We start from the raw sequence: 15,613 nt of genomic DNA, 5'->3' as shown, positions 1-15,613 counted from the left end.
TATACACTTCCTGCTAGATGTAACCGTTTAATATGTATTTTTTACATCAATTTAAAAAGTTTTGAAATTCAAAATGCACAAGAAATCTAAAAATGTCCTTATGGCCTCTAATCTCGCTATAATGGCATATGTATATCATCTAAATTTATGTCTTCGTTGATTGGATACTTTCGCATCGAGTCTTGCTTTATTTCTTAAAACATTTTCATTTTAGGCAGGCTTGTTGTGAAATACCCATTTTGTTTCGATAACCACATTAGATGAAGGTAATGTATTTTTTTACCGCTTTGGCATGTGTTTTACCACAGTGACATGTGAGATATCTCATAACGCCTGTTACTGCATTGTCATGTGATTCTTCGGAAATTCAAAGACCTAACATATAGAAGAATTATAGCATAATTGATGCGGTATAGGGCAAGCAACGAAAAAGATTTGGAAATATTGATCCGGGAATTATCGTCCTCAGAGATGGAGAGATGCCATTCAACAGTTTCTACGGTTTCGAACTTTGGATTGAATGAGCAAAAAGTAAACAAAGATATAAATAGGAAAAGAATAAACACATTCTTAGAAGAGAAATAACTTATCAGGAATGTAAATATATTCACTCTTCACAAACATACACTTACCAACCCGTTATACTCAACCTACGATACTCATCTATGTCATCACGTATCTCTCACATAAGCGTCCATCTCTGGATCACAAACGAGATCATCTCACAACTAAGGTTATCTCTAACACGAAGCCACGAGAACATCCGTATTCTCGCGTCGGCGATCTCTCGCGCGCCGCTCAAACACGAAAGCATTAAGAACAGATACAAACAGTGAATGCTAGCTCTAAATCTATCTCTAGAGTTCAGAACCAACAGATAATCATCCTAGATAAAGATTCAAGCAGTTTATCTCTAAAGCAACCTAAATCCCCAGCATAGAGCAAAAATCCAGGATAACATCAACACAGATTTGTAAAGCAAGTTAAATATAACATTATAATCGGTAAATATACATAAGATTCAAGTAAATATACAAACAAAACCCAACACAACGAAATACACAAAGAATAGAAGAGATAAACCAAACATCTCACGGGTTGTCAGCTCCGATTGATGAGAAATCCACCTCCGATCTTCCAAGTGCATGACCCGGTGTTGTTTTCTAAGCCAATCCTACTCTAAGAATGAAAATGATGGAGTTGGAACCAAAGACTCTCCAAAACCATACCCTAGAAATGTCACAAATGAAGAAATATAAACACAATTTCTGCTACGGCCGTTTAGCGGCCAAACCTCGCTGAGCGGACTACACGTATTACAAAAATACCTAGAACAGTAAACAGGGCTCCGCTTAGCGGCCAGAGCTGCCGCTCAGCGGCCAGGAAAATGGGTTCGCCACTGGAAAGCGCGCTTAGACCCCGCTAAGCGGACCTCTCTGTACAAATCTTGCTTATTTGATCCAAAATCGCGCAATCGGAGCCGTGCCTTCGACACTTTATTCCTCGAGGCTCCAATAAGCATGAATACCTATAAAAACAAAGGAAAAACTATTAAACGGTATATAAAACATATGAAAACTAAATAATGTGAATATATACACAAAAGTGGGGATTTTATTACAAAAACGGAAAGAATAGAATCGATAAGTGCCACAATTATATACTCAAAATAACAACATTTTGGCACTTATCAATAATATATTATGTTTTTCATACAATTTATATGATACTAAGTAATTTGTGTTATAAACTTGCAATTCAAAAAATAGTTCAACAGTAGGTTTATGGCTCTTACCAATAGTTTGTGAACCAACAATTTTACCTTTTTTTGGTATTATAAGAAGAAACTTCTCTTATTTTAGGTGTAAAATAAGAGAAAATATTTATATATGATTTAAACAACCATTATCACATTTTGAGTTCGAGCTGTCAAGCATACCTACATCATAATTTGACTTTTTGACCTTTGGTACCGAAATATTTTTTGGTCCTTTAATGTTATTAGGTTTAATATGACTCACATTATTATACTTGGATCTATTTGACCACTTTAAATCTTTCTTTTTTCTAAAACAATAAGGCTCAAGATGGACAAACTTACAGTAGTAATTGCATTTATAAACAGAAAAATTAGTTTTCTTTTGAGCATGTCATATACTTATTAAGGACTTAGCATTATTATTCAGGTGATAACCTAAACCATATTTATTATACTAGGCTTTTTGATTTCCTAGAAGAAGATTCAAGTTATATATTCCTTTAGTAAGAGTATCATGGCATATACTAATAAAGTCTCCATCTATTGGGTGTTTATGCCTAAAGATATGGTTAGGTTTAATATCTACATAATACTAATAATTGGTAATTATTATCTTTATATCACTGTTGAAGCTTAATGTTATTGTACTACCTCCGGTCCCATTTATAAGAAAATATTCCCTTTTTAGATACATTGAAAAATAATGTATCTGGACAAATATGTTATCCAGATACATTATTTATTCAATGTATCTAAAAATATAATCTTTTCTTATAAATGAGACCAGAGGGAGTATATAATAGTGCGAGAGATCATCTATTAGGTAATACAGCTGATCTCACAATGTTGAGTCGGATATATGATACAATAAAAGCAACATGCGGTAATATTAATAGTCGAGTAGAAGAGCATATATTCACGAGGATAAACGATGGTGAAATCTACCCCTAGCAAGTTTTCACATGGTTAACACGGAAATTATAATTTTTTTTCATTTACTTTTCTACAACCAAACAACTATTAATCCTTGCAAAGAATCATAAAAACTATTAAATGTGTCTTTAAGCACAACCAATCTATGTGGATTATTACACTTGTTATTAGTACTGCAACATAAAGTTGTACCTTACAAAAGCTAATGATCAAAAGAGCGGAAAATTCATTCATAAGAAGTTGACTCTACAGTGAAGATAATTAATGTTATATTGCATTATATGTGGACATTGGATAAAGTTTGGGTGACTTTGGTAACTTTCCGCTTATCTCCCTCTAAATCAATCATTCTCTCTCAATAAATAACTTATTTTATTTGTTCATTCATCTACTAAAAGCGCTAATGTAACGCCCGGAAAAATAGTTATTTTCTTAATTTAGACATTTATGATGTTTTCTGAAATTTTTGCGTTTTGGGGCGATTTAGTCGGTATTAGTTCGGGATAGCGGATCGACATTTAATCGATAATTTTAATATTTTTAGTATTAGAAGTATTAATGAGTTAATATTTAGCATTTTGGGAATTTTCTGAGTAATTAAGTTTAGACCGGAAACATGAGACACTGAGTAATAAGTCGGTATATTAAAATAGTCGGATTTTATTTTAATGGAGTTTTAGTAGAAGTATTATTTTTATATTAAGTGTGGAAATAATATTGGGCTTAATTAATGACATCTCTAAGTATTAAGGGGGTATATTTTGTTAGGCCCATTTGTGTATTTAATATTAACATAGTTTATTTTTGAAAATAGAAGTAGAAGAGAGGTAGAGAGATAGTGTTGTCTGAAAAAGAAAAAGAAGAGGAAACCGAGGGAGAGAAAGAAAAGGGGGTTAGGGTTTGAAGAGGAGACCCAAAGTGTTGCTCTAAAGTGTCATTTTCTCCAAATTTTTCCATTGAAACTTCTTAGAGCTGCACTCAATCCAAGGTAAGGGGGATTCTTACTACCTAAATGGGAATATGATGAATTGTATGTGGGTTTAGGATATATATTGGTCATTGGGTTGTGCTAATTTTGTTTCAGCCACTGTTGAAATTGCTTGTTGCTGTTCATTAAATTTTGAATTTTTGATGAATGGACCCATATTTGGTTATGATGTTCCTGGAAGTGTTGTTTTGTTCATGTTGTTCCGTTTTCTTTTATGAGCTACCGCTACTGTAGCTTGAATTTAGTTTTCATGAGTGCCATGTTAAAGACCATGTACCACTCACTTACTGTAGCTTAAATCTTACAGACACTTTAGCCAGTCACGTTTCATATTATGCTTTTGCTGTCTTGTTTTCCTTTCCATCCCTTGTTTTACTACTACTTGGGATATAATATATATATAAATATGTATTATGGCATGTATAAATAATGATGTATATTATTAAATGAAATATAATTGAAATAATAGGAACAATAAAATACTAGAGTTTAGAAATGGAATGGAAAATGAATTAGTAAATTAAATTAATATAATGTGATATTAATTGGTTGATTAAAGTTAATAGTTGAATTAATTTCAATAAGTCTATTTAATTGGAAAATACTTAGACTTGGATAAATTATTCGGTTTATCGGTAAATTACGAGATTTTGAGAAATTGACCGTAATTGTGTTTTGGTTGAATATTTATGTTGAGAATAATATATTGAGATGCCAATGATGTTGTTTTGATAATTAAAGTTATCTCTAATTGAGTTAGATGTTAATTTGGAAGTTGTTTTGGCTTATTTAATATATTGGCATATTGTGATTATTTTGCGAATTGGCCGCAATTTGTGATTTTGTTTTGGATGCTTTTGTTGCGATTAATGTTGTGATTTCCGATATGATTATTTTGTGCATCCTTATGTGAATAGCCTCATAGTGTGAATTATAGCAAATTTTGATATTGTGTATATAACGGTATGAATTGATAAGTTGTGTTGTGAGCCTTTGGCTAAAGTGGAACGGTGTGATGTTGATATGTGACCGTTGTTGTGTTGTTGTTATGTCGTTATTTCGTTGTCAAATCGTATTCGTTGTATATTCCGCATAGCATAACATAACATAAAGTTGAACGGTGTGATGTTGATATGTGACCGTGTTGAAGGCTTTGCCTTATGCCTCGGAATTACTGGCAATGTTCTAAGTTGGGAGTTTTACTCCAATGGTACCACATGCATATGCATAGTTGAGTTGCATTCGAGTTGTTGTTGGTCGAAGTTGTTGTCTATGCATTGTGATGCTTATGTGTTGATTTGTTGAAGATGCCGATGTGTTGATATCAAGACTATTCTTTGATGATGTTCTTTGTGTTGTTTATGTTGATGTTGTGTGAAACGGTGATTCATTTATATTCCTTACCTAATATATGATTTATCATAATCCTATTTATATAGTTTGATATCTCACCCTTTCTGTTTGAATGTTGCCTCCACGTGGGTAACGTGCAGGTAATCCAGATGAGTAGCTGTTTCTGCTTATAGTCGAGTTTTGGGTGTCATTGCTCTGATACGTAGCACTTGGGGGGAAATGAACACTTGCTTGATGTTGTTATTTGCTTAATGAACCTTATGATGTATTTGAGGATTTGTTGTATTGTTTCTTTTATGATTCAAAGGATGTTATGTCTTAATTGTTGAATCATTGTGAATTTATTGCATGTTGAACCTAAGTTTGGGTTATGCTATGAATACTATGTTATTCAGAAGTTGAGATATATGTTATGAGTTTTGTTCACTCCAATCCTGACAGTGTTATGTATTAGTTTAAAAAGCATGACAGGTTTATGTTTATGTTGAATGTGTGACATCCTGACTCTGTTGAGAATTTTGGTACTCTGATATTTTCCGCATAAATGCTTGGGGTAGATTTGGGGTGTTACAGCTAAAATCATAAAGTCACGAGAATAGTAAACACACTCAATCCGCTTCCGTGGACATTGCGGAAGAATCTGAGGTGGTATGACTCATGCAGATTTATATTTTCTGAAGAAATGCTCTCGTAGAACTTTATTTGATTGAATACTAATAGATTAAATTAATATTAATTTTATTTTCATTACTATAAAATTTCATAAAACATGCAATCGCAAAAAGGAAAATGTGTCACTGATGTTAAATAATATAAAAAATCAAATGATTTTAGGATTTCAGTTAAACGCTAGCTTTATCAGCATTTATAAGATCTCAATTGGAGGATAATTATTGAGGTAATTAATCGATGGCGGTTGGCGAAGAATGGAGGGATCAAATTAAGACATGGCAGTGATGAGCTTTTGTGTTTGTTAGAATCGCCCATGGTACCATTATTACGATTTTGAAAATGTAGAATTCGAAATTTTAAGTTTAATTGGTTAAAAAAGTGATTGTGTTAGATCATACGCTTTAGAAACATCTGAAACCCGGGACCTCGATAATTTTGTTTTTTACTCTTAGTTACTAGTATCATTTTCTCTCCATTTTTAGTTTTATAAAATAAATAAGTATAAATCACATAAATAAGATAGTTTCAAATTTAAGATATAATTTTTTTTAAAATGAAATATTTTGACTATTGTTTTAATAATAACTTATCTTTCTGTAAAAAAAAATTAGTATATTGAATAAATATTGTTTAGGGTATTAAAAAAAGAGCAAAAAAGAAGGTTGTTTTTATGAAATGTAAGAAAATTTATTATACAATTGATCTATTTAATAAATATTTTAAAGATAGTGATTTTTTGATGTAAATATAAAATATACATAAGAATATGTTATAATGCAAAATATACAAGCTAATTTATCATAATATTGATTGAATTAGTAAATAATTAAATTATTTTAATGCAAAAGAATTTTCAATAATAATTTGTGAAAATGTTAATATAAAAAGTGAGTGTTGTTTGAAATAAATTTTGTACTAAAAAAATCAAAAAAATAATCAGCAATAGATTTAAGTAATATTAATTAGATTTCCACAAAAGGAAAATCTATGTTGCGGAAGTTTGATAAAAAAAACAAAGTTGTTTAAGCCCAGGTTCGAACTGGGGACCTCTAGTGTGTGAGACTAGCATGATAACCATCTACACCACCCAAACCTTGTTGTTTAAAGATAAAAATTACAGCTCTATAAGAATGGCACACTACACAAGAAGGGATTCTCTCCCGTGAAAGTTTATTCCAAACTAATCTTTCTTCCCCGAGGCTCGACTTTGATGTTGTGGAAAATTAGCTAGCAAAACATACTAAAAATGAGATCAAACAATAAATTTTTTATATGAATTCGTAGAAGGCTCCTAATTCATATGGTTTTCCATAAGAATTTTTTTAAATACATATGGTAATATATGGGTGGGGGAGTACTGGTAGGTTTAAAAAAATGGCCTGATGTGCCCCAGATCGTGTGGTTATATAAATTTTTGTTGGTGTAAACTTTATAGGCCAATAATTTTATTAGAATTTGGTACTGGAATAGAATTATTTATTAATAATAATGTATTTGTTTATTATGTGTTATGAAATTCACCAAAATAATATAGAGATGAATGAGAGAAAGAGAAGAGAGAAAGTAATATTATATTCTTCAAGTACCATTTACATTGCAATGTGGATCTTATTTATAAGACATTAGGAAGATGGAAAGTCATAACGGTTAATATGAAGTTGGAAATAGGAAATGTATAGACCACTAAGTAGTATGGACATCCATATTTATATTTATTCATAACACTCCCCTTTGTATGTCCATTGAGGATATTCCTCGTTAAAATATTACTAGAAAAAACCTAGTGGAAAAAAATTAATGAAGAAAAAAGAGTACAAAATTCTTTGAATTTGAAATGCCTCGTTAAAAACCTTACCAAGAAAACCGAATGGGACAAAACCATGATGAAGGGAAAAAGAGTATAGAACATATTTATTTCTTCCCCTCGTGCATACATTTATATGTGAGATGATATTCTTTGTAATAGTTGCTTAAAATTTTGTCTTCGAAGTGACATCATGTAGTGCTAATAGTTATGCAGGATTTGATGAAGTTGTTGCCATAAGTTGTTTCATAGATATCTATGAAATGGATATACCATCACATGTAAACAGATAACCTGTTTATAATCTACCACTATAAGGATCTGACAACTAACATGTATCTCTAAGATAACAAAGTATATGTTTGACTTCGTTCCAATGTCTTTGTGTAGGTGAATAATTGTACCCTTCTAATAGATTGACCATAAATGATATATCAAGACGTGTATAATTAGCAAGATATATTAGTGTTCCAATTGCACTTAGATATGGTACTTCAGGACCAAGCAATTTTTCACCCTTTTCTCGAAGCCTGAAAGGATCTTTCTCTATATATATAATGATTTAAAAGCATTGGGATAGACAACGGATGAGATTTGTCCATATAGAAGCATTTCAACACTTTTCTATATAACCTTCTTGATGTGCAAATATTTCATTGTCCAAATTCTCAATTTGTAAGCCTAGACATAATTTTATTTTTCATAGGTCCTTCATCTCAAACTCTTTTTTAAGCAATTTATAGCTTTTGGAAGCTCTTGAGGAGTTCCATTACTATTTATGTCATCCACATAAACAACTATTATTACAAATTATTTTCTACACCCTTTTATGAAAGTATAAGGACAAATTGAGTTATTTGTATATCCACCCTTTAATAAATATTCATTGAGGCAATTATACCACATTTATCCAGATTGTTTTAACACATAGAGAGACTTGTTCAATTTGATGAAGTAGTTTTCTCGAGATTAAAAATTACGTGCCTCTCGTATATCGAACTCTTCAAGGAGTTTCATGCAAATGTCAATATTAAGTGAACCATACAAATAGTTTGTTATATATTCATCATGTGCAAATTAAGCGGTTCATGTGCTACAAGACTTATTAAATATCAAAAAGTTCTTACATCTATTATATGTGAATATGTCTCATCAAAATCAATTTCAGGTATTTGCAAAAATCATTGAGCGACAAGTCGAGCTTTGTATCTCACAATTTTATTATTTTCATTTAGTTTTCGCACGAAAACTCATTTATATCCAACTAATTTCACACCTTGAGGTGTTTGAACTAAAAGTTCAAATACTTGTCTTTTGTGAAGTGAGTTTAATTCTGCTTCAATTGCATATTTCCATTTAGGTCAATCCTCACATAGCTTACAAACTTTAATAGACGTCGATTCATGATCCTCTTTTTCATTTATCACATTTGGTGCTATATTGTATGAAAAATATCATCAATGTCAACTTCATGTCGGTTCTATTGTATTCTATTATGGACATGATTTATCAAGATCTCTTTATTTTCATAAGTTTCAAGTACCTGATTAATCTCTTCTGGAGATAAAGTTTTTATTATGTCTGAAGATTCTTTTAAAATTTCTATATCCTCACTTAGACCACCTTTATTCTTAGATCCCTTCATTGTTTGAGGAGTTTTATCTTTGGAACCGATTGATCTACCATACTTCAGGCGTGGTTGAGACTCATTGAATTGTCCAATAGGGATATCAATTTTTATTGGAGCATTTGCAGTTTGTATATATGATTTAGTCACACCTTTTGAATCAGTGAATGCATTTGGTAATTGATTTGCTAAGTTTTGTAGCTGAATTATCTTTTGAACTTCTAGTTCATATTGTTTTATTCGAGGATCAAGATGAGAAAACGATAATTCAATTCAACTGATCTTCTTTTCTAGCTTCTTATTCTCTTCCCCTAGTGCTGAAAATTTTGATTCATCAAAATGATAATTAGTTAATTGAGAAGTGAATAAATCTTCTGTTGTTGGTTTAAGGGACTCTATAATAGATGAAGAGTCATATCCAACATATTTTCTAATCCTCCTTTGAGGATCCATCTTGGTGCGATATGATAGAGAAATGAGAACATAAACCGCATATCATAAAAAAATCTTAGATAGGAAATATTAGGTTTTTTTACCAAAAACTAATTGTAAAAGGGAAGAGGTGTGATAACGTGTTGGCCTGGTGCGAATTAATGTTGTGTCATGCAAAGTTGCATGTTTCAAAGTAGAAACTGGAAGTTTGCATCTCATGGTAAATGGTCTTGCAATTAATTTAATACATTTAAAAAATGATTATGCATGTCCATTTTGTGTATGAACATGTGCTACTGGATGTTCAATTAATGTCAATTCCAATAAACATGCAATACTCATTAAATACCTGGGATTGAAATTTTGCAGTATTATCAAGACGTGTTTCCTTGACACGATAATTGGGGAACTGAGTTTTTATTCGAATTAGTTGAGCTAGCAATCTCGCAAATGTCTGGTCGCGAGTTGACAACAAACAAACATGTGACCATCTAGGTGATGTATCAACTAAAACCATAAAATATATAAATGGTTTGCATGATGGGTGTATTAGCCCACAAATATCACCGTGTATACGCTCTATCAAGTCACTAACTCTATTATTTGACTAGTACCAATGGATATGGAGAGTGAGGTTACTCTGTTAGTAGAAATAAAATTATGGCTCCCTATCTATATCCGACTAACGGTCCCGAAACTGACCTTTTATTTCCGCCTCTAGTAATCAATGTCTCAATTCTCTTGTTAAAATATCAATATTTAGAAATCTAATAACAACATAAGAAAGTTATATACTACCATTATTACCTAATTACCCCATCTAATTTGCAATAATTTAGGATATAATCGTCATTTACACTCACTAATGATTATACACAATATGTAAATTAATAAACCAGAAAATAATCCTGCAAATAATAAATTTTAAATCATTTAAAACCATTCACATCATTACTGTTACTGCATTAATTACCCCATTTTAAATCATGATAGCACCAATTAATCATTAATTCTTATACAACTAAAGAAAGCATCGTATAACATTTCTCAATGCTTAGACATACAAAGATTCACATTGAAAAACGAAACATGCATGGAGTTATTCTTGAGCCATGTGATTTCATTGATAACAGATACTTGCTTTCTCCTTCTACAAATATTATACCATTCCTCTATTCCTCATCAACAACCCTTTCAATCTCTAAACCCTAATACCTTTATTGCATCAACAATATCTTCATTCTTCCATCACAAATCAGAGTAAAATTCTGTAATTTCAATTAAAATCCTAAATATTTTCTGTCACCGATTTTGATTCTCCATTTTTTTGTTGATTACAGAAACAACAATGAGTAGAAAGTGTTGATAAGATTTTGTTTTTTATTTTTCAAAACAAAGAAAGTGTGGAGAAACCGTTATGAATAGGTGGATGTGAACTAAAAAAACAAAGAAAGTGTGGGGAAAATGTTATGAATCGGTGGATGTGAACTGGGAGTTTCAGTTGCGTCGCAGGAAATTTTGCAGCAGCAGTAGAGTATTTATGGTGACAATGACGCTTTTGAGTTCCTTCAGGGTCTTTTTAATGTTATTTTTAATGTTGTTTCTCTGTACTTGGTTTAAAGGTTTCTTCTTTCTCTTTGAAACATATTGCAGGTTGGAATCATGGAAGAAGATGAAACTTAAAAATGGATTCCTTGGAAGTATTTGAAACTTAAGAATGAATTCCTTAAATCATATTCTTCCTCTGTTCATTGCCTTGACTTTTTGCTTTATAACTTTTTATTGTTGTTGTATTTTACCAAAACGAAATAACTTAAAATAATACTAAAATCAAAATAACATATATTTAAAAGAAGGGTTAAATACTATTCACCCCCTGCCAAAGTAGCGAGATTCGGTTTTTAATAAGGGGGAAAACCGAATCTCGCTACTTTGGCAGGGGGTGAATAGTATTTAACCCTTAAAAGAATTAAAATCACGAAACCCCTCCTTAACCTATATTCTTATATTTGTTTGTGTTACTTTTTTCAATGCAATTATATTTTATAATTAATAAATAATCAAATTAACAAATATTTATTTTGCAACTAAATTAAATCATTAACTAAAACATGTATTATTATCATTTTAATTTATTACACACATTTTTTTTACATAATTGTTCAAATGACCGAGTAAGTCTAAGGCTACGATTGGTATTCCTCCCAAAAATAATTGGTTTCAATCTTTTTAACTATTTTTTCAATTGTATCACCACTCCTACCCTTTAAAAATCCATTATTAGCATTCTTCTTATAAAATATTTTGAAAAAAATTCAAAATACTTGTAATTTTAAATATATATATATATATATATATATATATATATATATATATATATATATATATATATATATATATATATATATATATATATATATATATATATATATATATATATGTATATATGTATATATATATATAAATATAACTTTTTACTATAAATAAATAAAAAATTTAATTATAATATCATTTTAGTTGCAATTAGTTTCTTCAAAAACAAACACATTAGTTTATGTATTAGTTCAAACAAATTATTTTAAATTTATGTGATAGAAAAGTGTGTGATGTATTGTAACATCATAACAGAATTTATTATGATTAAACTATTATATTATTGTTCTTATCGTGTGACTTGTGAAAAAGGTTAAAAAGAAATATTTTATAAATGATAAAAATTTGAAATTGATTTTAAAAAAATATGGAATTTTAAAATAAAATACTATTGATTATATTTTTAATTAATTTTATAATGTTTTTAGAGAAATAAAATAGAATAATATAAAAAGCATTTATAATATAACCTAGCAAAAAATAAAGATAATGAAAAACAAATTAATTATCTTTTTTTTTTATCGCCACCAGTTTAGTTCGGCTCAGGGATCACTTCTAGCATCAAGTGGATTCAACTTCCTTCATATCGCAGCTGCAGGGATCGAACCGTGACCCTCCAAAAAAAAGTTTTACTAATAAAAAAATAAAACCAATATTCATAATAATAGATTTAGATTTTATCTATGATAGACACACTTTATCATTTGAGTTACATGAATGTATATAAATTGTTTCGCTGTATTTGAAAATCTAACTAGATTTAAAATATTTTTTAATGAGACGTAAACTAAGATTTCAAACATAAATAAATTTTATAATAGAAAATATAAAAATATTGGGAAATTAATGATTCCCTTTTCTAATTTATTTATTAGAAAAGTTAGAGAATGTTTTACAACAAGAAAAACTCTTTTTTCTTTTCTTTTTCGGGGAATAAGTTTAAATTTTAATCATGAAACATTTTAAATTTTCCAGCATAAAAACTTATAAAACTGAAGAAAAAAATATAAATTAAAAAATAAAGTGAAAAGAATTATGCATATTCTCTAATATCTATCTACATTTTCTAACTATTAATATAATGATAATAATTAAAGAAGCAAAATAATTGAAATAAAAAATAAGATACATGTATATTTTATTTTTAAAAGAAGTGTTAACAAAGAAAACTATATACAGAGTGCTAAACATGAAAAAATATTTATATAATATAGATTGTACATAAGTAACTCATAAATAGTTAATACATGAGATCATATTTTGTGCGTTATATATGAGTAAATATTTAGAGCATGCTGTTTATGTTTGACATAGATTTATTATTTGTATGTAGTTATACCACGTAGTATTTATGAGTAAATATTTATAATTACATATTATCATTTTTATGTAAAAAAATAAAATATTACACAATAGTTTATCAATTAAATATGTTGGACTTTAAGATGTGTGACTATAGATAGAGAGAATCCATGCCAAGGGTAGCTATTGGCGGCATCCTGTTAATGAGATAAGTGGTTGCTTGAACTATATGGAAAAGATGGTTGTCTATGTATTTTACCAAGATAGCAAGCAGCACAAAAATCTAAATTTGATTTCATAGGAATAGAAATGTTACATTTGATCAGAATAGTTTTGAGTGCCTCGTGATGATTATGAACCAATCTATTATGCCATTGAACTTACTATGAAGGTCCCAACGTAGGATTACATTTATTTGCAAAGGAATTCAAACCAACAATGTATGGTGCAGAGGTGGTGAGTGTGTGAACAATAGGTGTGTTGTGACTTGTGAGTATGAAGAGAAATAGAAGTAGTTTGGAGAGAGTCAAATGAGTACGGTCCTTCCTTGCCAAGAGCACCTTGTAGTAATGCTTCATAAGTAGTTTGTGATTTCACAAGACATGTGTCAGGATGAACTCAAAATAAAGTTGATTGAACTTTTTAATTTGGTCTCTATGCGAAACAGGATCTCCAATTGACTCAAGAACCTCAATAATTTGTTGAATACATCGAGATATTGATCAATAATGCTATCTCTTTTCTAGATACATCACAATTAATAGTGAAACTGTCTCAATTTTGCATAAATCTGAGTTTTCTGAAACTGTTCGATTACGAACTTGACTTCATGAGCGTGAACGCATTTCACAACCCTAGGCAGAACCAAATCGGAATGTGGAGTGAGAAGCCAGGTGAATAATAGTGAGTCTTGTTGATGCCAAGCAACATACGCTGGATTTTCAATATCTAATGCACAATCTTCCGCAGAGAGATAGCAATGAGGAATGCTAGGATTCGCTAGGTGACGATGTAGTTTGTTGATTGGATTATACCTTCGACTTGTTGCTTCTATACGAAAGAAAGTTTGAATAGTCCAATTTTATGGTGATTTGCTGCGAAAGGTTTTGAATGCGGTCTTCAACGATGATCCATCATCGTTATTTGAAGAACTCACATTTTATGATGGTGAAAATTGATCCGTTTTTGCGGAATCCATGGCTGAGAGAGATCTCAAGCTTTTTATACCATATTAGAAATCTAAGAAGTGTTCATAATTGAACTGAGAATGAGAAAGAATTGATGAATTCTAGTGTATTGAGTAACATAATAACTTTCGGTTAGTTACAAGAGATAACACAACTGCTATATATAGGCAAGCATAAGTGCACTAAGTTATAACAAACTCAGTGTCAGCTCTGTATTGGAAGACAATTCAGTTATATAACAATGCAGTGCAGTGCAGAAACTTAAAGAACATAAGTAATTGTTCACTTAGTTCAATATAAACAACAATACCTACTCTAGGGGCTACCAAGTTAGGGATAAGCCCACTATGATAGTATCAATTCAAAGTACCACTACAGGAAAAAAAGGTCTCCTGCCATGCCGGCTATATGCAAAATAACCGTGGCGTAACACTGAGGCCACAAAAATCCAACTGTGGGATATGCGGCCGTGGCTTAAAGTATAGTCCACGGTTTTTTGGTATAGACCACGTCTTTTTGACAACCGTGGCTTTTATAGGCCACGGTTTAGGTAGCTTGATTAAGGCCGCGGTTTATATTTGCCATGATTACAGAACTGTGGCTATATGGTAAAGCCACGGTTTTAATTTAACGTTTAACATACAGTTTTGGTTCAAGATATAGCCACGGTTTGGTTATGACCACAGATTTAAAATCGTTGTTATATGTTATGCATTCTAAACCATTTATTTTGCCACGGTTTATTTCTGTATCATTACATAAATATTTAAATTGTTATATATATATATATATATATATATATATATATATATATATATATATATATATATATATATATATATATATATATATATATATATATATATATATATATATATATATATATATGAGAGTTTCGTGCGGATAACGTGTTATTATATTTACTAACTCTTTTATTTATAGATTTTTATTTTTCTACTCTATATTAGTTTAGGGTATTGTTATATCATATAATTAGTTTTTCAAGTTTTGTTAATCCATAAGTATCAACAATTTGTTGTGTTTGAAAGTTGAAATTTTATTTAAGATTATTATTCAAGTTATTTGTATGAATAAATATATGGACAAATTTCAATTTGAAACAATTTTACCAAAAAGAAATATATTAAAATAATACTAAAATCAAAATAACATATATTTAAAA

The 15,613-nt window shown here is 30.1% G+C and overlaps 1 non-coding gene across 1 annotated transcript; it reads right to left on the bottom strand.

Annotated features, from left to right (window-relative positions):
- Positions 1-6,724: 6,724 nt before the first annotated feature.
- Positions 6,725-6,798, bottom strand: TRNAV-CAC (transfer RNA valine (anticodon CAC)). The gene has a single exon. It is a non-coding gene; the product is annotated as a tRNA-Val (tRNA).
- Between the last annotated feature and the right edge of the window lie 8,815 nt (positions 6,799-15,613).

Source organism: Vicia villosa, unplaced genomic scaffold, assembly GCF_029867415.1.
Source record: "Vicia villosa cultivar HV-30 ecotype Madison, WI unplaced genomic scaffold, Vvil1.0 ctg.000011F_1_1, whole genome shotgun sequence".
Classification (NCBI taxonomy): Eukaryota; Viridiplantae; Streptophyta; class Magnoliopsida; order Fabales; family Fabaceae; genus Vicia; species Vicia villosa.
The sequence above is the reverse complement of the archived record's forward strand: the minus strand, read 5'-3'. Positions and strand labels throughout refer to the sequence as shown.